The 24,992-nt window shown below is 44.2% G+C and overlaps 1 long non-coding RNA gene across 1 annotated transcript in view; it reads right to left on the minus strand.

The window, feature by feature from the left end:
- LOC117884645 overlaps positions 1-24,992 on the minus strand; it is a 69,093-nt gene that overhangs the window by 32,832 nt on the left and 11,269 nt on the right. Inside the window, exon 2 of the long non-coding RNA XR_004647616.1 lies at positions 12,580-12,805. This is a non-coding gene — a long non-coding RNA (uncharacterized LOC117884645). The remainder of the gene's footprint in view (positions 1-12,579; positions 12,806-24,992) is intronic.

Consider the following 24,992-nt stretch of genomic DNA (forward strand, 5'->3'; position numbering starts at 1 on the left):
GTTTGTCCAGCCTCCGGAGCGCCCTCTGCAGGCCGGTGTCCCACTCCTGCTTGGCCCCCATGTCCCTCCCAGACCCGGGGCCCCGTTACCTGGGGTGCTGCCCCTTGGAAGTAACCCCTTTCTCTCAGGGTTCCCCTCCCCAGGGAACCCCCACCCACTATCCCCACCTCGCCTCAATATAAGGCTACGCCAGTCATTGCCTAGCCCCCACGCCCTGGGGCAGACTGCAGTATCAGCCTACTCATCACCGGCAAGGTTGGGTTTGGACCTGCTGCCTTTGCCTACCTTGGGCTGCCCTCTGCAACCCCCAGTACCTGTTGGCCTTCTGCTAGGCTGCAGCCTGGGGCTTTCCAGGCTGGAGCTCCCCAGCTCCTCTGACTTTCCCCAGCCCTGATCTACTCAGGTACTCTGCTCAGGTCCCAGCATCCCAGTCCCTCCCTCTCAGAAGCTAGAGGGAGTCTGCTGAGCTCCTGGCTTCCAGTCTCTTATATAGGGCCAGCTGAGGCCTGATTGGGGTGTGGCCCAGCTGCAGCTGCTTCCCCAGTCGGCCTAGTAGCTGCTTTCCCCTGCAACAGCCCTCTCCCAGGGCTGTCTTTAAACCTCTCAGGGCAGGAGCGGGTGATCACACCGCTACAGGGTGCTCCTCCCAAGTGTGAGGGGCAACCTGGGAGAAAGCACAGAGGTGCGCGTTTGGAAATTTAACAAATGGGTGATGAAAACTGGCATCATAGGTCAATCGGAGGCAGGAGATAACATCTCAATAGTGATTGAGAGAGGACAGGTAGTGTTGAGGTAGGTCATAAAGGGCCTTGAAAGTGAAGACAAGCAGCTTATGTTTGATGGAACAGAGAAGGGGAAGCCAATGGAGGGATGCAAAGAGAGAGGTGACATAAGCAAAGCAACATGTTAGGGAAATGATCTTTGCAGTAGCATCCTGGATGTATATGACAAATACAATCTTGCAAGGCCAGAGAACAGGATGGTGCAGTAATCAAGATGTTAGATGAGAACTCAGTTGACAGTTTTACCTGTGTGGTTGAACAGAAAAGGCCATATTTTAGTGATGCTATGCAGAAAGAACCTACAAGACTTAAGGTATGTCTACACTACCCGCCGGATCGGTGGGTAGTGATCAATCTAACGGGGATCGATTTATTGCATCTAGTGTAGACATGATAAAAATCGATCCCCGATCGCTCTGCCATCGACTCTGGAACTCCACCGCAGTGAGAGGCGGAGGCGGAGGGAGCGGCAGCGGTCGACTCGCTGCTGTCCTCATGGCCAGATAAATTGACCTAAGATATGCCGACTTCAGCTACGCTATTCACGTAGCTAAAGTTGCGTATCTTAGGTCAACACCCGCACACACACAGAGTGTAGACCTAGCCTTAGACACAGCCAAGATGTGAAGACCTAGAGAGAGCCACAACAAAGATGACACACACACTCTACAGGCCTGGGTGTAGGGCAGGCTAGTAGTGTTGACCACAGTGATCAAGAGAAAGGAGTGAAGTCTTGGGGGAAAAGATTCAGAGCTCTCTTTTAGCTATGTTGAGCTTGAGCTGATGGCTGGACATCCATGAAGAGATGTCAGAGAGACAAGCTGAAATTAGAATTTGGATAGGAGGCAGTCTGATGTAGAGAGGTAGATCCGTGAGTCATCAGCAGAGAGATAATCTCATCCACAAATACAAATTCAGTTACCAGAGATAAGGTATAGAGGGAGAAGAGAAGGGGATCAAGAACTGAGCCCTACAGAAATCCCACAGAAAACTGGAGAGGTAATGAGGAAGATCATCTTAAGGACACTGAAGGAATGATTAGAAAGGTCAAAAGAGAACCTGGACAACATCAAAGAAGCCAAAGGAAGGACAAGATTTCCAGAATAGGAGGCAGCTGCCAGGTCAAGGATGAGGATGGAGTCCATAAATGTATACTATTCCATATCATGTGTGGGAAAGTGTTGCTTTCAAGAATCTTATTTTGTATTTCTGGTTAACACTTGAATAATTCTGTAACTAAGAGATATGTAAGCATCTTCCCCCAACTTTGTGTTGCCAAGTTATTAGTAAATTAGCATACGTGTTAAACTGGTCTAATATAAGCCTTGGAGGTGAATGAATACAGAATTGTTAAATTCTTCAGAGATAGGTGTTACAGCTTACAGCATGCTTTAGACAAATGCAAGGGAGATGCCTTTAAAGGTATACGAAGAAAGTACTGTTGTTACTAATCATTAATGTTACTCCTTACGAGAGTGGACGTAAAGCTAAGATTTTCATCTTGAGCAAACCAGTTCCTCAGCAGCATGAGTGTCACTCTGGACTCAAGCAGTCCATTGTAAATGAAAATCAATGAAATTTTGGAAATGAAGAATTACTTAGGGACAGATTGTGACTCCCTTACTCATATTAATGGAAGACAAATCAGACTCCTGAAAGGAGTACAGTAACTCCTCACTTAACATTGTAGTTATACTCCTGAAAAATGCAACTTTAAGCGAAACGATGTTAAGCAAATCCAGTCTCCCTGTAAGAATTAATGTAAATGAGGGGGTTAGGTTCCAGGGAAATTTTTTTCACCAGAAAAGACTATATATATATCACACACACATTCACACACAGTATAGGTTTTAAACAAAATTTAATACTGGTACACAGTGATGATGATTGTGAAGCTTGGTTGAGGTGGAGGAGTCAGAGGGTGGGATATTTCCAGGGAATGCCTTACTGCTAAGTGATGAACTAGCAATTGGCTAAGCCCTCAAGGGTTAACTCTCACACTCTGCTGTACAAGGTAGCAGGAAAGGAGGGAGGGCAGACAGAGACACACACCCTGTATGTATGTGTGAGAGAGAGATGCGCATTTCCCCTTTAAGTATGAAGAGTGGGGTCAGAAGTACGCTTGTTAATTAGATCAGCAAGCTGAGACCGGACAGCAGCTGCTGCTGCATGGAAGCTCCCTCTGTCGTGTGCCCCCCCTGATCTATGGAAGATGGGGTAAGCGGGGTGCAGGAGCAGGGGGACACCCTGACATTAGCCCCCTTCTTCCTCCCCCCCCAGCAAGCAGGAGTCTCGGGGAGCAGCTCCAAGGCAGAGGGCAAGAGCAGCACATGGCAGTTGGGGGAGGGACAGCTGCAATTGCTAGCCTGCTGGGCAGCTGCTGCACAGAGAACTTAGGGAAGCGGGGAGCTGATAGGGGGGCTGTCGGTCCACCCTGGTTCCAACCACCCACCAGCTAGCTCCACCGGACTGCTCTTCCTGCAAGCAGAGAACAAAGCAGGCGGCTGCCAAACGACGTTAGAAGGGAGCATTGCGCAACTTTAAACGAGCATGTTCCCTAATTGATCAGCAATGTAACAATGAAACAACATTAACCAGGACGACTTTAAGTGAGGAGTTACTGTACAATAGTCTGGAATGGTTGAGAGCCCCTGGGCTAGAACTCTGTGTCTAACTGCACACAATGGGCAGGTTACTTTCTGTATAACTCTCCCTGAGTACCTTCTCTGACCTGCAAGGGCTTTGGATCAGTCCCTACTTTTGACATCCTTTTGAGACAGGTTCCAACCCACTGAAGTCAATGATCATGTCCATAATGCCAGCTGGGAGGGACTATTGCAATGATGGAGAACAGAACTTGGAAAAAATGGTTACCTACCTTTTCATAACTGTTCTTCAAGATGTGTTGCTCAAGTCCATTCCATTTTAGGTGTGTGTGGGCCACATGCACAGTTGTCGGAGATCTTTTCCTTAGTAGTATCCGTAGGGCCAGCTGTGGCACCCTCTGGAGTGGCACTCCCATGCGGCAGTATATTAGGCACCACCTCTCAGTTCCTTCTTACCGGCACCTCCAACAGAGGGGTAGGAGGGCAGGAAATGGAATGGACATAAGCAACACATCTCAACAACAAAAAAGTTCTTTCTTCAAGTGCTTGCTCATGTCAATTCCATTTTAGGTGACTCACAAGCAGTATCCACGGAGGTGGGCTCAGAGTTCACAGCTTTGTGACTTGCAGTACTGCCTACCAAAGCCAGCATTGTCCCGGGCCTGCTGAGTCTTTCCATACCTTTACGTCCCACTATCCACGGACGACAAGGTGGCCACTTTACAGATGTCCTGGGTAGGCACATGGGCCAGAAAGGCTGCCGAAGAAGCCTGTGCCCTGATTTGCCCTGCATTTCCTGTTTTGCCAGGATGTGAAGAGATACAACTGGGGAGTTCACCACCTGCGAGAGAGGAAACTGACCACCTCCGGATGAAGGGACCACTCGTGGTGAGATGAGAAAGTCCTGCTGAGGCGATCTGCCAAAGCATTCTTAGTCCATGGAAAGTGAGCGGCTATGAGATGGATGTCTGCAAGATGGATGTTGTGCTAAAGACAGAAGTTCCAGAGCCAGAGGGCTTCCTGGCAGAGGGTGATTGACCTGGCTCCGTCCTGCCTGTTGATATAGAAGGCTGTAGCTGTGTTATCTGTCAGGACCTAGACCACCCTCTCTTGAACCTGAGTAGAAAGGCTTGGCAAGCTATTCGACCCACCTTGAGTTCCTTGACATTGATATGCAGGGAATAATTGTGATTGGACCAAGGACCTTGAGTGCTAAGTATGCCCAGGTGGGCTTCCCATCCCAAATCCAATGTGTCGGAGACAAGGGTCACTGACAAGGCTGGGGCTGTGAAGGGAACTCCTTCCAGCACCGATGTGGGATCCTGACACCAGATGAGGGACGATAGTATGCTGTCCGGAATCCTGACAACCTGGTCTAAGCTGTGCCAGTTGGAGACATAGATCGATGCCAGCCATGCCTGAAGAGGTCCGAGGCAGAGTCGTGCATGCCAGACCACGCAAGTACATGCTGCCATCTGGCCCAACAGTCTCAGGCACATGTGGGAGGTAGTGAGCTGGTGGGCCCACGGGCCTGTGATGAGGTCTGCCATGGCCTGGATCCAAGTCTCAGGGAGGAAGACCCTGGTCCGAGTGGAGTTGGGGACCGCTCTAATGAATTCTATGTATTCTACTGGGGTTAAGGTTGACTTTTTCCTCATCTATTATCAACCCCAAGTCGCAACAGGTGGAATATACCAGATTGAGATGCCTCTGCAACTGATCCGGGGTCTGGCCCCTTATCAACCAGTTGTCGAGGTACGGATATATTTGGACTCCCCGACATCTCAGATAAGTGGCCACTGGCGCTATACACTTTGTGAACACTCTTGAGGACGATGAGAGACCAAAGGGCATTGCAGTGAACTGGGAATGGTACTTGTCCAACATGAAGCGGAGGAAGTGCCGGTGACCCAGGAAGATGGAAATATGGAAGTATGTGTCCCTTAAATCAAGGGTGCCGTACCAGTCTCCCAGATGCAGGAGGGAATGATGGAGGCTAGGGAGACCATGTAAAACTTCAACGTCTTGAGTGACTTGTTGACATGACACAGGTTTAGGATGGGTCTGAGGCCCCCCTTTGCCTTCGGAATTAGGAAGTAGTGGGAGTAAAATCCTCTTCCTTCCATGTTCTTAGGAACCGTTTCCATTGCCTCCAAGCACAGGAGATTTTTGACCTCCTGAATGAGGAGTTGCTCGTGAGAAGGGTCCCTGAAAAGGGACCAAGGAAGGGGGTGGGAGGGATGGTCAGCTATAAACTTCAGGGGATAGCCTGACAAAACTGTAACAAAAACCCAGCGGTCTGAGGTGACGCAGGACCAGGCTGACCAGAAAGGGCGGGATGGATCCAGTACTTTGGCTGAGGCACAGTACTCAAGCACACCCTCAAAAATGACTGCTTCTCTTAGGCCCCTTAACCTTGTCCTTCCTCCTGTAGGAGCCAGACCTGGGAGCCCCCCATGACTTAGTGTGTGGGAGAAAGCCACAGAAAGGACTTGAGACAACTGTCGTGGGGCTCACTGATTGGTATGGGCCTGCTGCATGCCGAACATGACTTAAAGCCAGGAGTGTGGGGCATGCCCCACTTGGGGCAAAGTCCCAACCGGGACTCTAACTTAGCACTATAACTAACTACTATGAACTATATACAACAACCAAAAGAACAAAGTCTATGAGGAAAACTGCTACTGCTCTTGCGATGCAAGAAAAGGCGCTCCAACCAACATGGGCGGTAAGAAGGAACTGAGAGGGCTCTGGGCTGGTGGCATCCGATATACTGCTGCATGGGAGTGCCACTCCAGAGGGTGGCGCAACTGGCCCTATGGATACCGCTATGGCAGAAATCTCCAACAACTGTGCACGTGGAATCAACATGAGCAAGCACTCAAAGAATCAGGAATTCTGGGCTACGACACAGATTTGTTTGTTAGCACAAGCAAATCACCTAACCTCTCTGGGCCCCAAGAATACTGCTTATTTGCCACATTTATAAAGTACTTTTCATTCTAAAATCTCAAAGTGCTCTATAAATGCAAAGCATTATTATTATAGCTGTGATTTTCAGAAGAGCCTGAGTGAATTAGGCACCCATCTCCTATTGAAATTCCATGCCAAATCCTTTAGGCACCTTTGAAAATCATAGTCTCTCACCATAGGTCCAAATTTACCAGTGGTATAAGTAGGTGTATCTCCATTCACTTCAGTGCAGTTGGCACATGTTTATGCCAGTCGTAAATTTGGCCCACACTTTATATTGGATTATCTGACAGTGTGTGAACTGCATTTTCCCATGTAACTAATTTCAATTTGAATTGTTAAACTGAATCCAGGAAGCTATTATCTAACTAGCTAGCCATTGAGCCACATAATAACAATGCTTTCCAAAAGTTTGACATGACATCAGTAATTTGAGTGGCTTTTAGAAACAATCCTGTTTTTTAAAAAAATGTTTAGAGAAAGTTTTTAAAATATCACATATACAACATAATTTGTTTTGAAGGAGTTATACTTTTCTGCCTCTTTAAGCTCTTTACTACTCCCTCATCTCATTTGCACTGCTGGAGATCTTTAAACCCACTCTCTTCAGAGTTAAAAACAACATAACAAGATTAGGCTGAGAGCCAGCAAATCAACTGTGTCAATGAATTTTCTGAATTCTAATTAGAGTGTCAGTTTTTAAGGCCTCCATTTTTTGAGTACACACAATGCTATTATTTTTCTTACCAGATCAGCAAAATAATTCACTATTTTAAAAGTATATTGCAAGATAGGAACAGTAAAAATTTAGTAATGATTAAATAGGCGGTGGAAAGTTATTAACAGACAGTTCTTCCAGAACAATATACATTCATTTAAACAAGTTCAAAAATAGATATGCTAAATAAAGATAGCCATTCATACCAAGGAACAGAGAGGAATGTGATAAACAAGAGAGCATACACTTTGTAATCTAGTGAGAAATCCTTAAGCTAAGTAAGGAATTAATGGTGCATTCAGCTGACACTGGCTTTATCATCTTCATCATAATCGGTTCTTCGAGGAAAATAGGTTTCTTGGTCATGTCTAACACAGCCTTGTAAAGCAAATATTTTTTCAAGGCTCTGATTTGCCATAGTGGCAAGTGTGCTGATTTACTTCTCTTTATGTTGTTGGTAGGAAGCAGATTATCTAGTTTGTGTGCTCTTACCTGTACACATGCTAAGGTTCAAGCCTTTTCTACATGCAGAATGAACACAGATAGTCTCCTTTCTGCCTTTATCCCAGTAGGAAAGACATCAAATGTCACGTTGTTAACAAGGTACAATTACACACACAGCGTAAGTGTGTGGGCTGCAAGTAGAATGAAGTTTTTATGTTAAGTGCATGCTGTAAATATAAGTTAGCATTAATCTATCTACTTTCAGAAACATTCCCTAAAGGAAAAAAAATCTAGTTAACTGTTGATTAGATGCATTATGTGCTTTAAGCAAGTTCCTCACTTGTTTAAGTTAAGTGTACAACCTCTATTATTGTATTTATGCTTGTACGTGTCACATTACATATATCGCTATTTCCACTTTCTGCCAGAGCATTACACAGGTCACTTTTGTGCTGTGTTCTGTTCAGTTATTCCATGGCCAAAAGAGGTTTCAAATGCTTACTCTACTATAACCTCTCTGTCCTACTCAAGAAGTGTTTCTCCAAATTTCTCCATCTAATATAGTATGTGGCTTAATCACTTAGCAGTGTAGTGGTTGGTTACCCAATAGTTTGGGGAAGAATTAGGCACAGAATAAGTCAGCATTCAGCCACATTCCATAATACTAAGGATAGTGGGAGAGTGGAGAGTTTAGTTAGGGGCTGACTTTTGTTGGGGAATGGTAGCTATTAGACAACAGTTGGTTAATGATCTCTCTAAAATATGTCTGAGGAACCTTCAGTTTTACATGGGGTAACTTTTTTAAATAAATCACAATACATTTTAAAAAGTAAAATTGTGTTTATAGATTTTTAATTAAGCACTAACTCACAAAGCATAAATAAATCAATGACAATGTTGCCAACAAAACAGTGGATATTGTTAGTAATGCTTTGATGTCCATTAGTTACATGACTATTTGCTGATAAGCAACATTTCTTCTGCTAGGTTGAAGGAACTATTAAAATACAGTCACAATAATAACTTGCTTAATTGTATATGGTGAAATGAAAATGTATCCATATTTTTCAAACAAAAGGTGACCTGACTATACCTCTTATAAGTTGTACATGTTTCTTCCATTCAAATATGATGTATAAAAGAATGAAGCAAAATTATGTCTTTTTTAAAAATTATTACACAATACCTGGGCACAGTCTGGCACATCTTTAATTAAGCATGCGGTCCACTGAAAACAATGGGACTATTTCCCTAAGTATCTACACATGTGGAGCATGCATGATAAACCAAGACTTGTCATTCACATTATCATTATCACTTCAAAATATGAAATATTACTGTGAAAACAAGAATGGCCTGCTGAGTTTTCACCATGTATGTTCCATACATACATGGTGAATATCTCCATATCTGTGGAGATACCGTGGTTTAAACAAAACATCAACTTATCAGACTTTCTGGAGATTCCACAGCCTGAATGAAGATTTGCAGAAGTCCTGACTATCAAGGCCAAAGTTTTCAAAAGTTATTATTGACTTTGGGTGCCTCAATATTTGGATGCCCAAACTAAGATACTGTAAAAGGGGACTTATTTTCAGAAGGCGATGGTCAGCACTGTCTGCAAATAAGGCTTCTTTAAGGTGTCTTAAGATGAGCACCCAAAATCATGTGTCGTTTTTGAAAATTTAAACCTGGGTCTTCTCTGCAGAAGGGAAAGTTAAAAACTTTCCCTTGTTCTAGCAAAGATGTTTCATATTGAAAATTCAAACAAAATACTTTTTTGGATATTTATCAATTGTGATGTTAAAATCATATTTCATATTATATTATCTAATCCTAAAATCACTTATCAGATAAAATGCAAGATGTATTCCCAAAGATCAATGCTCGAGCCATTAAACAAACAATGAGGTATTCAGTGATTTTTTTTAATCCGGTACTTTAGTAATATGTCTTACTTCTTTTCCAGTTACCATGACTTTGTAGTACAAACATAGAACATCAGCTCTAGCCAGAAATAGGAGGAGCAGAAGTAGGAGAAAAAGAATGTCACGTGATTGCTTTACAAACAAAATTCAGCTTATTATAGTTAGCAAAGCAATGCTGTATCCCAGTTTCCTTGCTTCAAAACTTGGAAAGACATTACCAAATTATCTCAAAAACCAGTTATTTAGCTTTAATTATTAGTAAATAGAAGCCCTGTGGTTTTGACTGTTGTAAGTTATCTTTTAAGAAATGCTAATTTGTATTCTTGGCCAATCTGTAATGGAAGATAAATGTGTATGCAGCTACCTGTATGGAAATCATTCTCTAGCACAGGGATAGGCAACCTATGGCACGCGTGCCGAAGGCGGCATGCAAGCTGATTTTCAGTGGCACTCACAATGCCTGGGTCCTGGCCACCAGTCCGGGGGCTCTGCATTTTAATTTAATTTTAAATTAAGCTTCTTAAACATTTTTAAAACCTTATTTACTTTATATACAACAATAGTTTAGTTATATATCACAGACTTATAGAAAGAGATCGTCTAAAAACGTTAAAATATATTACCGGCACGCGAAACCTTAAATTAGAGTGAATAAATGAAGACTCGGCACACCACTTCTGAAAGGTTGCCGACCCCTGCTCTAGCATTACTACTCATATGTTATCAGGAAATATTAGAGGGAAGAAACCTTCCTTAGAGCAAGGCATTGTCAGTTGTCCTGGGAATAGTTCAAAGCAGTCTTAGTATTTTTGGATGGGCCTTTCAAATAATTCCCCATGCCACCATGTAAGGGCCTGTCCCTGTCCCTTGCATGGATGCACAGGATGAGGGTACATGGAACTGAGATTAGCTCTGATATTTCTTTGTCCCTCAAATGCTAGCTCTGGAACTGATCTACTGGCAAAAGATTAAAAAAAAAAAGTGATACATTTGAGTATTACTAGCTGCAGTAGCATCAGCAGTACATTTTTCCCCTGATGATCTTTTCTCTAAGCTAAAGATTTCTTTTAAATTGGGGACAGGAGAGGGGTGAGGGGGCAGGAATAAAGGAGTTACAGGGCAAGAGATTCAGAAGAGACAATGGGAAAGGAAATGAGGGATAGATAAAGAGAGGTATGAGGGGAACATAGATGGCAGGGGGAGCAAGGCAGCAGCAGGACTGCAAGAGAGAACAACAGGAAGATGGGGCAAACAGCCAGACAGCAGAGACTAAAAGCATAGGGAGTCCAGATTGCTTATTAGATCTTTTAGTCCCTTTCACTGAACTGGTAAGTGGAATGTAGGATCTAGTCAGTTAAGGCTGTGCCATGTACAGCAGTAACAGTATTTTTAAGCTATTTTGAGAAACTTGCAGTCTTATTTTCTCTTTTACAAGTCATTAAAGCTATACTTCAAGGACTTTAACATCTCATTTGTTTTTTTAAATGACCTCAAAGACAACTGCTTTTATACAACTTTCACTAGATGTCACTAAAAAGTATGTGATTTCTCCATCTAATTTTACACTGAGCAACTTGATCTTAGGTTTCTTAATGCATTCAGAAGTAGCTAAAGTTCCTTATACAAGGAAATATGATTGACTGTTACAGTGACAGTAATTGCATTTTAGCAAAAGTAACCATTATAGTAATTTTCTTCAGGGAAGAGACAGCTAACTAACTTGGTAGCTTGTTACTTTGTAACACATTAACTTTGGCAAATTTAACATTAAAAAAATGTAAAAGGTTCACAGACACAACAATATGCAATAACTGCACTTGCAAAGTGTTTTTCATGCTATGTATGCTGTGGTACTTCGGAATATTACATATTAATAACACCAAACCATATAAAAATAAAGCATTGATTAAATCATGGACAGCACTGCTATCTCTATTGCCAAGTGTCTCACTTAAAAATTCTGTCCTTCTAGTATCAGGTTTCAGCACATTTTGAGACATTAATTTCTATATATCCACCAAGACAGGATATCAGCACTGGAGACAGCAATGACAGAATATTCTGGTAAAGCAAAGTAAAACAACAATGGCTCACGTCCTACCATTGAAAGATTGAAGCTAGTGAACTACAGACCAAAAAAAGTATACATATGACAAAAAATATATAAACATATAACATAGATATAGCAATATGATATATAGGAACAGTCATTCTTATGATAGATTACATGTTAAATCAGAATAATATTCATAAGATATTAATGAAACAGCATTAACATTTATTTTCATGTATTTCTTCTAGGCACCACCTGAATACTAATTAGAAACTAACCCACTGAAGAGAATGTGGTGCTGCATGTATTGAGAAAATCTTTGCTCACTGCATTCTGGAAACATTGATGGCACAGTTTGCTGGGCATTTGTATGAAGGCAATATCTTTTCTGATAATATGAATTTTACCATTAAATTTGAGTATTTAATTTATATCAGATTTGTTTTAAAAAGCCTACCCAAATATTAAAAAATAATTCAAATATGATGCTATTTGGATTAAAGTACAGAGTTAAGAAAACTAATTCAAATATAAAATAATGCTTTTAAAAACAAAGCATTACATTACATGGTACCCGTACGCTAAAATTTTGGTGCTCATTACAGAGTATGGTACATGTTCTTATATTATATACGCTTTAGTCCATACATATTCACTATAACTCAGGTTAAACCAATTTATATTACAGCACAGCTGTTCAAAACGAACGACCAACTTTCATGGGAAATCCAAGGGCTTGAATCTCCTCTCACTTAGGGCATGTCTATACTACAAACTTTTGCGGATGTAAGTTATGTTGACATAAAGCTGGTACAGTTAGAACCTCATTCATACTTGGCTCTTTGCTTTGGTGTGGCACGTACTCACCAGGAGTGCATGTTTTGATGCACAGTGTGGTGCACCGTGGGTAGTTATTCCAGTGTGCAACTCACCACCATCCAGCACATGGTGTTTTGGGAATTTTGGCAATGCATGGTGCAGCAGAAATGACAGGGGTGACAGATTGCGGGGTCAAGTTCCCATAATGCCATTTCCAACCAATAATTTTTGCACTTTTTTTGAAAATCCTACAAACCTGTGTGGGACTTGTTGCTTTTTGCCACGTCTTACAGAAGCCTGGAGCTTGCACTATTGTCAAGTGTTGCAGACATGTGACACACAATCTTCCAATATTTGCAGAGCTGCAGGGAACATGATGCTTTCCTGGAGGTCAGAACGCTGTGGGACCTAGCGCAAACCAATTCAAGATTGTTGGTGGTGTTCACAGACCAGCTGCAAATGGTGGAGCACTGCTTCTGGCCCTTAAAAAAAAAAGAGAGAGCGCAGTGACTGGTGGGATCACATCGTAATGCAGGCTTGGGACCACAAGCAGTGGCTGCAAAACTTTTATATGCACAAGGCCACATTCCTGGATCTGTGTGCCAACCTCACCCCAGTCCTCCAGTGTAAGGACACTAGAATAAGAGAAGCACTAACAGTGGAGAAGTGAGTGGTGATTGCACTGTGGAAATTTGCAATACCATATTGCTACCAGTGAGTGGGAAATCATTTTGGAATTGGAAAATCCACTGTGGGTGGCCATTGTCATGCAAGTGTGTAGGGCCATTAACCATCTCCTGCTATGCAGGACTGACTCTCAACAATATGCAGGACATAATGGATGGATCTGCAGCAGTGATGTTCCTGAACTGTGGTGGAACAGACAGCACACATCCTTGTTTTAGCGCCAGACTACCTTGCCACAGAATACATCAACAGAAAAGGCATTTCTCTATGGCAATGCAAGCAGTAGTAGATCACCAGGGATGCTTCACCAACATCAGTGTTGGCTGATCAAGGAAAGTGGATGATGCTTGCATCTTTAAGGACAGAGGACTGTTCAGAAAGCTACAAGTGCTGATTTTCTTGCCCAACTGGCAGATTATCACTGGCAATGTTGAAATGCCAATAGTGATCTTGGGGGACCTAGGCTCCCCCTAACTCCCCTGGCTCATGAAGCCATGCTCATCATGGCTCACCAGCACCAAGGAAAGATTCAGCTACTGGCTCAGCAGGTGCAGAATGACAATTTAATCTACCAAAAGCACATTCAACACCACCAGTGCCCCTTCACTCACCAGATGGGATTTTTTCTCATTGAGATCCAAACAGTTGTAGCTGCTTGCTTTGTCTTGTATAATATCTGTGAAGCAATGAGAGGAGGGAGGGAATTGCTGCCTGGATGGACGACAGAGGTAGCGTGGCTCTCGACTGAATTTGAGCAGCCAGACACAAGGCCTATCAGAAGATCTCAATGTGGAGCTATACAACTCAGGGAGGCTTTGAAAGAGCACTTTAACAGTGAGACACAGTAATGCACTGGGGTGGACTGTGCTCCACCTGGCCCTGCAATTTGGGTATCTGTTAGGAATTCTGTGGTGCTTGGTGCACATCTATGAATATAGCACTTACAATGCACCTATTAATTTTATGGTGCTTGCTGTACCTTTATTATTACACTGTTTGCCAATGATCTTAAGAGCTGTGTCTCTGTGTACACTAACAAGTAAGTGGGTCCTTTCAATGCCACCAGCATATGTTGGGAACAAACCGTAAGGGACTGGGGTGTAGGTGATCTGGTGTAGCAGCAGTCACAGCTGGTCTGGGGTTCACACTTCAAGGACGGTAGACAGTGAGCAGGGATCAGAGGAATCACTAGAGCCAGGTTCAATAAGAGTCAGAGTCAGGCCAGGGTTAGAGACTGGAAATCAGAGGTATCTCCAAGCTGGAGTCTCCACAAAGCTCCCTGGGTGTGACTCAGCATGCCCTCCTGGTGGCACTGTGGGAATGTCAGCCATCCCAGTCTCTCCAGACCCAAGTTCTAGTCCATGTCCATAGATCCTTACACAGCCCCCTCTTTCAGGGTGCCCTTCCTCTAGCTGGGCACTGGGTCTGGATTATCCAGGTGGTCATGATGAAACTTTACATGGTCAGCTGGTCCCCCGGAGTGCTCTTCAAGACTATAGCCCTCCCAATAAATTAAGTAGTACAGTCTCTCCCTCTGTAGTTTAGAGTAGAGGATAATGTGGAATATGTATTCCTCATGCCCTTGGACCTGGAGGCAGCTGTTAGGACTGATCAAGAAGGGTGTCCTCTGCATAAGGCTTCAGGAGGGATACATGGAAAAAACAGGATGTATCTTAAGGAAGCAAGGGAGCTGCAATTTGAATTTGCTGACAAATTTGGAAGGGTCCAAGGAACTGATGGTCTAGCTTGTGTGGTGGCCTGTTCATACAGAGGAGTTTTACTGCAAGCCAGTTCTTTTGACTCAATGAGAACTTGGCCTTCCTGGTGTCGACAGCCTGCATACTGCTTGTAGTCCCTTTGTGTGTCTTTGAGGTGGTCCTTGGGCTCCTCCTGGATATGGTGAACTCATTGGATCTGGTTGGTGGCTGCTGGGTTCGGGGAGACTGCTGGAAAGGCCAGGTAGAAGAGAGGGTAGAACCAGCAATTTGCAAAAAAGGGACTTCCCCATGTAGGCATGGTCAACATTGTTGTATGAGAACTCAATAGAAAGAAGGAGGGAGAACCAGTTATCTTGATGGTAGCTGACAAAGCACCTTACGTATGGCTCTAATACTTGGTTCACCCTCTCCATCTGCCCATCTGTCTGGGGATAGTATACAGAGGAATTTAAAGTGAAAATGTCCATTAACTGGAGTGCTTTATGCCAAAAGCACGAGACAAACTTTGGGCCTTGGTCTGAGGTGATACAGTCCAGAACCCCATAAAGACGATCACAAGCACCACTAGGAGTTAAGCCATTGTTTCAAGAGAGGGCAAGCTATTACAGGTAATGAAGTGCAACATTTTGGTCATTTGGTCTACAACAGTCAAGACCACTGTGTGGCTGTCAGAGTCAGGAACTTCCACTATGAAATGTCATTGCTGTATACCCATAGTTTCATGCAAACAAGAAATTCCCTTCTCATTTCCTCATGCCTGGCAGCCCATACCTACCATGACGAGCTGTGAGCGGCACCTTGCATATGCACTCCAAAACAGAAGTGTCAATAAGTGTCTTGTTTAAAATGTTTGGGGAGCAAGGGAAAGGAGTTCTAAATCTTAACTATCGCATTCCATTGTAACTATACTGAGAATGACATCTCTGCATTTTTATCTGTACCTGCTGCTGTTATGGCCTTCAGGGGTTCCTCCTCCACTCCCGTGGAACACCTGAGCCAGATAAGGAGACTGAAGTTGAGCTGTACACTGAGCAAGCGATGGTCACTACTGGTGTTAAATCATGGTACTACTGAGATGTCTTAGACTATATTCTGATCAATAAGTGGTGCATTGTACATCTCCGTTCTTGTTCTTTACATTGGGCATGATCCCTGTTCACTTCCTCTTGGCCTTCTTCTTAAACCAGGTGTTACCAATGAACACTTCTTTCATTTCCTCGGTGTGTCTGTCCTGGGTTTTGGTACTTGAAGTTATACTCTTGTATCAGCTGTTGGAAAAATTTAGATCACACTTTATGAACTATTTGGAACAAATCATCATGCCTTATTTTGAAATCACCAGTTAGGAAAGTCTTCAGTACTAGTAAGTACAGATGTGCTCTGAAATATGTCACCCTGTGGGAAAGATCTGCCAATGATTGATAACTCATTTTTCAGAATCAGAGGAATTACCAAATCCTCCTACTTCACAATGTTGTTGGTGTTACAATAATTCTTAAAGGCCCAACTGAGATCAGGGCCCTTTTGTGTTAAGTAGTGCACATGCACAGGAAGACAATCCCTGACTTAGTTCACTGTGCAACCACGAAGAAGAGAGGATGGTTGGTCTTGTGGCAGATCTAGGACAAGAAATTGTGAGTGCTTAATCCCCCAGATTGCAGTGCCCGTTTTTTCCTGGACAGAAGAGCTCTGGCTGTTTCACTGTGAACAAGGATTACTGGTGGCCCAACCTCCTGCCCCGCGCTCCCCCTAAAAGATAGATTCTTACTTTCAGTAAGTTGTTCCTTGAACTCCCCAATCCAAATGTAAAAAAACTTCACTCAGTCATGTCCTACAGCCTCTAACAATTTACCTTGACAGAACACAGGCACTCAGACATTTGAAACAGCTATTTGTCTTATATGGAAGTCAGAAGCTGGGTGCCAGAGTGTCTAGCATTTCAATATCAAGGTGGATTAAAGAGTATTATGGAAGCTTAAGTAGCTCTCAGGAAAGAGATTCCCATGGTTTTAAGGGCTCAGTCCACCAGAGCAGTTGCTCGCCTGCAATTTGGGTTGAAAGATCAGGGTTTCTATTCTGGAAACTTTTATGGTAACCACCTGGGTTGTGCTTCACCCATTTGACAAGACATGCACACCTTGCTGAATGCTTCATTTGCCAGAAATATCAGATGACGATCCTCACCCAATTTCATGGGTACTACTTAAAAAGTTCCCAAACATCTGATGTAGGCCAGCAAAAGGAGAAATGTTTAATAAAATATTACAAAACTTTCCACTTCATTGCAACCTATGTGTGCCTCAGCTTCCCACATACATTACATTGTTACCCAGTGGGGGGAAAAAAGGAAATAAATTTGCTACCAGGGCAGACTAAGGGAAGTGATACCCACCTATGGATCTTTCTGGGTGGAATGAAGAATCATTAAGGAACTGCTTGAAACCAACCCAGATTGAGATGGGGGTCAGAGAGACAATGCAAGCTCCAATGATTCATGCAATTCCCCTACTTCCAGCAGGGAGGCTGAACAAAGACCCCAACTCGAGAACAAAAGACAATTGTGAGGTGGGAGATTAAGTTTGGCTTCTAGAGGAAGCTGGGAGCGCTCTCACCTGGTAACTGACTACGGAGGTCAGACTAAGGGCTTGTCTTCATGTACAGCGCTACAGCTGCACTGGTCTAGCTGCACTGCTAGAGTGCTTTAATGAAGGTGCTACTATGCTGATGGGAGAGCTTCTCCCCTCGGCATAGTTAAAACCCTCAGAGGCAGCAGCTATGTTGACGGGAGAATGTCTCCCACCAGGATAGTGCTGTTTACAAGAGATTTAGGTTGGCATAACTGTCGCTCAGGGGTGTGGATTTTTCACATCCCTAAGCGACAAATTTATATTCAATATACTGTATATACTCGTTCATAAGCCGAATATTTTTGGTAAAAAAGTGACGCGTCAAAGAGCGGGGGTCAGCTTATAAACGGGTCTACACCAAAATTTGATGATTTCAAACTCTATGGAATCATTGAATTGAATATCTAATACAGGGATTGTCAACCTTAGGCCTGCGGCCTGCCAGGTGGGCCAGGCCGGTTTGTTTACCTGCTGCGTCCACAGATTCAGCCGATCGCGGCTCCCACTGGACGCGGTTCACTGCTCCAGGCCAATGGGGGCAGCTGGGAACGGTGAACTGCGGCCACAGGGAGCTGAGAGGCTCCATACCTGCAGATGCTCCAAGTAAACAAAACGTCCCAACCCGCCAGCGGCTTACCCTGATGGGCCGGGAGCCAAAGTTTTCCAACCCCTGAAATATAGGGTCGGCTTATGCAAGGGTCATACAGTTTTTGCTGTTTTTAGCTATCCATTTTGGGGGGTCGGCTTATAAATGAATGGGCTAATGAACGAGTATATATGGTAGGTCTGTAGTGTAGAGCTGGCCTATGAGAGAGGGACAGAGCCTGAAAATGGAGTTTCATTACATCTAGACTGGGGCTCTGGACTGACCATAACAGACTAAGTTTTAACCTTCATTTCTCTGTGCTAACCTAAAGGCTTCCCATGAGGTGTTCCTTTCCCCCTTCCTCTAATCCTAGAATAGTAAAGATACAAATGAAATAAATAGGAAGGACGGTCCAATGGTTAGGACACTGGCTTAGGACATGGTAGATCTGAACTCGAATTTCTGTTCCATGAAGGAAGTCCTGTGTGACTTTGGACAAGTCACTTAGCCTTTTTGTGCCTCAACTCCCCATCTGTAAAATGGAGATAATAATGCTTCCCTATCTCACAAGGATGTTGGTAGAATAAACATTGAGTGGTTTGCCGGCAGCATGCAGGGATCTTTCCTGGGGACAGCCATGACGGGGGTGGGACAGGGGCAGAGTTCATGCTGGCCAGATCGCCAGCAGCAGGAGCATTGCTTGGAACGTGAAAGGAGGGCACTGCTGTAAATTAAGCTTTAAGCAGCCAAAAGTCTACGGCTTACCATGGCAGCCTGCTAGCAGAATTCTGTTGTCCGGCCCCGCTTGTGTGATCTGTACAGCAAGACCCCAGGCACTCAATGTGAAGACAGAAAATTCGACCTTGTACTGAGTGCACATGTGATAGGTATTATGCATGGTCTTGTTCACAGAGAAAGACTATATTCATTGTTTGTAAAAATGTATCTTTTTGAGGAATTCACTCCCTTTTTCCCATCCCACAGCTGCGAGTATCTCCCGAGCTACCCCGGCATCCCCCTCCCAGAGGCTGGCGCAGATCAGGCTGCGAAAGAAAAGGACACGGGACGAGATGTTCTCAGAACTTATGGTCTGTTCCCGAGCCGAGGCGGCACAGCAGACCCAGTGGAGGGAGAACATGTCGCAATACCAGTGATCACACAGTGAACGGGAGGACAGGTGGCGGCAGGAAGACCAGCAGGTGACCCCCATGGTAGATTTGCCCACTCCAAATTCGCGACTGACCGGTAGCTGTCTGGCGTTGCAAACTTCCAGAGGGCTATGGCCACTTGCTTCTGGACAGTCAGGGCTGCTTGCATCCAGGTGTCCTTGTGCTTCAGGGCAGGGGAGAGCAACTCACAAAGTTCCAGGAAAGTTCCCTTACACATCCGAAAGTTTCGCAGCCACTGTGATTCATCCCAGACCTGCAGCACTATGCGGTCCCACCAGTCCGTGCTTGTTTCCCGGGCCCAGAATCGCCGTTCAACAGCATCAACATGACCCATTGCCACCATGATGTCCACAGTGCGGGGTCCTGTGCTTTGTGAGAGGTCTGTGCCCCTCTCAGACTTAATGTCCTCACCGTGCTGCCGTAGCCTCCTCGCCCAATTTCTCAGCATCTGCCTCTGAAAAAGGTGGATGATAAGGCGCGAGGTGTTGACAATGGCCATAACTGCAGCGATGATCGCAGCGGGCTCCATGCTCGCGGTGCTGTGGCNAGCATCAACATGACCCATTGCCACCATGATGTCCACAGTGCGGGGTCCCGTGCTTTGTGAGAGGTCTGTGCCCCTCTCAGACTTAATGTCCTCACCGTGCTGCCGTAGCCTCCTCGCCCAATTTCTCAGCATCTGCCTCTGAAAAAGGTGGATGATAAGGCGCGAGGTGTTGACAATGGCCATAACTGCAGCGATGATCGCAGCGGGCTCCATGCTCGCGGTGCTGTGGCTTCCGCGCTATCAGTCACCAGAAAAGTATGCGAACTGATTGCCCGCTGGCGCTTTCACGGAAGGAGGGCGGGAGTGAGGGTTGAATGATGACAGTTACCCAAAACCACCCTCGACACATTTTTTGCCCCAGCAGGCATTGGGGGCTCGACCCAGAATTCCTGTGGGCAGCGGGGACTGCGGGAACTGTGGGATAGCTACCCACAGTGCACCGCTTCCACTGTCGACACTTGCCCCATTAGTGTGGACTCACAAAGTCGAATTACTGTCTTTAGTGTGGATACACACGTTCGACTTTGTAATATCGGTTCCACAAATTCACTTTAAGTAAAATCAAACTACTCTCGTAGTGTAGACATACCCTTAGTAACCTACATAGAACTCCAGGCAGTGTTTGCAATTAGCCTGCTAACAAGGTCATCTGGACAAGGCATCAGTATAACCCATTCTCATGCCCAGGCCTGTGTGTAATTGTGAAACCATAGCACTGCAGTTTTCACCTGGCAATTTGACCCTTCAAAAGAGCCATAGCTTGGGTACATGGTCTGTCCTGACAAACTTTCTGCCCTACAAGTAGTGGTGAAAATGTTCTATGCTAGGATTTCCTGCCAGGAGGTGCAATAATTTCCCCTCTGGAGAACTTAGACTTTTGCTGTAATAAGCCACCATGCTCTGAAGTCCTTCATGCTCTTTTGTCAATACTGCCCCCAATTGCTGGCACTAGCATCTGTGTCCAATATGAAAGGTGTTTCGAAACACAGATAGGCCAAGACAGGAGCAGTCACAAGAGTCCTTTTTAACTCTGAACATGCTAAATCACATTGTTGACCACTGAAACATTTTCCCTTTCTCAGACAACCTATGCAATGGTTTTGCAATACTGGCAAACTCAAATAAATCTTCTGTAGGTAACAGCAAAATACTACAAAACTCTGCACATCTCTGAGTGTCTGGAGAGTTGGCCAGTTCTGCACAGCTTCAATTTTCTTTTTGTCAATGGAAATTTCCACCTCACTGATTGTGTGCCCAAGTAAATTACCTGTTTTTGAAACAGTTCACATTTGGATTCAATTTCAGATTGGCAACCTTAAGGTTATCACAGACCATTTGCATCAGTTCTTGGTCAAAGGTTTTAGCATGCACCAGGACATGATCTAGGTATAGCAAACAAGATGAGAGGCATGTCATGCAATACTCTCTCCTCTAACCTCACAAAAGTGGCAGGTCCACTGCACAACTCAAAAGCTGTCACTACAAACTGCTACAGGCCTTATCCTTCCGTGAAAGCAGTCTTGTCCCTGTCCTTTGGATTTACTTCCACTTACCAATACCCCTTTTAAGATTAAGTGAGAAAAATCAAATTGAACCAGCTACAGCATCCAGGTCATCTACATATGCTAATGAATTCTTTAAAATGACTTCATTTACTTTTCTGTTGTTCACACATAATCTATGCTGCCACCTTTTGCCTTAACCAGCACTATGGGTGAGGCCCAACACCTGGTTGAAGGCTCAGTTATGCCTTCCGGATACAGTTTTTCAATGTGATATAATGCCTCTTTCCCTCTTGGTTACTGGTAAATGGTGATGCTGATATTGGGGTAAGCCAGCACATTAAATGCCTATCTTGTGCTGGACCAGTGCAATACACTTTCTGGTTAGGAATCACGAGTTGTTTTCATCTAACAGAGTCTTAGATTGTTCTGCTGCCCCTAATTTAAATGTACAGCACTCACTGGAATAAGCCCAGCAGAAACTCTGGGAGCTCACCTACATCTCCTTCCCTTTGTAGTTTTCTTCTATAGCAGCATTTACTGATCCACTGGTTCACATTTTACAATTGTGCATTGCCAGAAACGTTCAGCAGATGAACAGGAATCTGTTAGACTCAGATCCACAAGGACAGCTAAGACTCCCCAGAGACACTGGGTCTCAAAAGCAGGTTCAATTACTTCAATCTTTCCTTAGCTGCTGTTACGATTTCTGCCCTTGGAGGCAGGACAACTTGTCCACTGCAAACCAACTGTTTGCCTACAAATCATTTGTTTCACCTCAGCCACATCTTTAAAGGGAATTTCCACATTGTAAGACATTTCTTGGCACTGGCTACGTACGTGTTAGCCAAGGTAGTGAATGAGCTCATAATTGGTTTGGGTTTAATTATGGCTATCTAGTTCTCATGCTCAAATTCTAGCGATCCAATTTTCAAACCCAATAGTCCCAGTTTCTTGGATGGGTGCACATTTCCCAGGGACTGTCTCTATTTGAGACCAATTGAGTGGTTCTGTTTTGGGTCCCCTCTTCCCTAGGCTTTTTAGCATATCTGGTCTAATAACTGTTACATTTGACCCAGTATCCACTATTCCAATGAAGTTCACAGATCCTACAACACACTGAATAGCCAAAGTCCCATTACTGTTTAACTGTCCAGATTTAAATAAAAACTGTAGGCCTGATCTTTGTACTGTCAAACTGTCCCTTCAGGTTGATGTCCCAGTGTTTCCTGAACTGGGAGAGGGAGCTTTCACTAGAAATTTGTGACACTCTGTTCTGGACACCTTTGTATTTATAATTGGCCTTTTTATAACCAATTTTTTCAAAATATCAGCATTTAAATCTACTGCTGCCCTTAATTATGTGTTATTGCCAATTTCCCTTGTTTTACAAGTTGTATTTATCACTTTTATCCTTCAAAAATGTCAGATCATATTAGATTCCCTTTTCCATCATATGTATTAAACAGTTTTTATTTGCAAGGGCTTATGATGATCGGCTTCTGTCTTCCTCACTACCAGTTGCTTCCTCTTCTGCTGCAAAGAATAATGCAAGTACCATGGCAATTTCCATAACCTCCTGGAGTATCTTGGTTCTCCTTTTGCTGAACCTGATCTGCAAGTCAGAGTCCAACTAAGCATCTATAAACTGATCCACTGTCAATTTATCCTGAAGTTCTGGTTGGTATCTGGATAGGCCAGGAACACAAGTCTCCTCAGTTCCTCTGCCGGTTGAGTTGGAGACTCTTCTTTCTCATTCTAGCTCATAGCTGTGCCAGCTCAGATTGACGGCTGGCACCACACTGCATATTAAGGACTTTTATCCAGATCTGATACCCCCCAGAAAAGAGACTAAGGTAAATTCTGTAGCACTATCAGAGCTGGACCACCCTCTTTTTCTGCCCATCTGCTAAGCATACATTTGGGCTATGAAGTTGAAATAAGCCATAAGTGTTTCCCCTCTGAGAGTTACAAATGGAGTAGAAAACTGTTGCGATGTCCAGTCTTTCCCCTGTCTTTGTCTGCTCCAATTCCATATCCAGGCAGCTGACTTCCACTGTGGCCTGTGACCCTTTGATTTACTTCTCAAGGTGATTTCTCAGCTCCTTAAGTCATTATCGCAGATCACCTCTGCTGACAAGTTCCAAGGTGGCCAGAGCTTTACCTTACTTCATGGAAAAACTTCTGCTCTATGGCAGTCAGATGGCTGGTTACCTCATTGGTTCATCTGGTCATTCCAGATTGGGAGTTTTGCAGGTGTGCTTCCCAGTCTGTCCAAATCCTTTGTAGTTTGCTGCTCCAATAAAGATTTCATCTCCACCTGCAAGTCATCTCTCTGACCCTTCTGAGAAACCTCCAGATGCTGCTTTAATTCCTAAAATATCTGGCTCATGGTTTTAAATCTTTTTTTAACATCTTCTGTCTTTTTTCGATTCCTTTTGGAGATTTGATTTCTGCAAGCACCTCCATTATTTGTTCTATCTTTGTTCATCTTGAATGCCAATTCACAATTTCTTTCTTGGAAACAGGATCCCACCCTTGACAACAGTATTGCCCCTTCTGACTTGAGCAGTTAGCCAATTTAGGGGGTCTTGCAGGTTGTTTCCATTAGGAGGAAAATGACTGATGGAGTCAACTATTTCTCTGATGCAATCCTGTTTATTTACAGAGAGTGTACATAAAGTCCTATTTCCTGGTCACACTAACCTTGCCACTCTGGCTGTGTCCTTGGCTTTCATCTGCTTCTCTCCCATCTTCTCTAAAGTGTCGCACTACTTCTCTCTCACACACAGAGCTCTACCAATCAATGCCCTAGCTCCTAAGTTTGCTATATCAATCCTGAGGGAAACCCCTTGAGCCACACAATTCAGATTCTGTTCAAGCCTTGCCATGTACTTGTGTTTTGGATGATTCTCCTATTGTATCAGCTGTCCAGTTACTTAAAGGAGCTCAACTGCTTTTTACAGTTATCCTGAATGAAAGGCAGCTGGTATACCCACCAACTTCAATGAAGTTTAAACCAACCCATAACACCCACAGACTTTCTGCTGCAGAGGACCTCAACAAGGATCTATGCATGCTGGGTTATTCTGTCATAGATCTTAGGAAGAAACTAGGGTTATGTCTACACTGCGCCGCAGTTCTAACTTTGGGGGTGTGAATAGCAGTGTGCACAGAAGTACTGCATTGTAAGGGTATGTCTACACTGCAAGTAAAAGACCTTGGCTGGCCAGTGCCAGCTGACTCGGGCCCGCAGGGCTTGGGCTAAGGGGCTGTTTAACCGTGGTGTTAACACCCAAGCCCCGCGAGCCTGAGTCAGCTGGTTTGGGCCAGCCACAGGTGTCTAACTGAGGTGTAGACATGCCCACAGCATCCACATAGAGGAGTTAGGGTATGACCTAAAAAGTTGCCTAGTTTGCGTTAGTGTAATTCTGTTTGAAGGGATTACATTAATATGAACTAGGAACCTTTTAAGTCATGCCCAGTGTCCACATAAGGGAGTTACAGCGCAGACCTTTGGTCTGCATTGCTATTCACACCTCTGTAGTCTGAACTGTGGGGCTGTGTGAGACTCTGAAGTGCAGTCTCTGTTAGGCTGGCAGTATAAATATCATACTTTTTGGCTAACCCCAAAGCCAAAAATACATACCAAAGCTTTCAAGGTTAGCACACCATCGTTACTGTGACATGGGATATCTATCCTAATGGTCGGAGCAGGAATAAGGCTGGGTCAGCTACCAGGATGTCAGAGTCTGAGGCAGGCCAGAGGGCAAAACCAAGAGTCAGGAGACAGGCAGGGTCTGGTTATCAGATGATCAGCAGCACGCAATAGG

Source organism: Trachemys scripta, chromosome 11 (assembly GCF_013100865.1).
Source record: "Trachemys scripta elegans isolate TJP31775 chromosome 11, CAS_Tse_1.0, whole genome shotgun sequence".
In the NCBI taxonomy this organism is placed as follows: Eukaryota; Metazoa; Chordata; order Testudines; family Emydidae; genus Trachemys; species Trachemys scripta.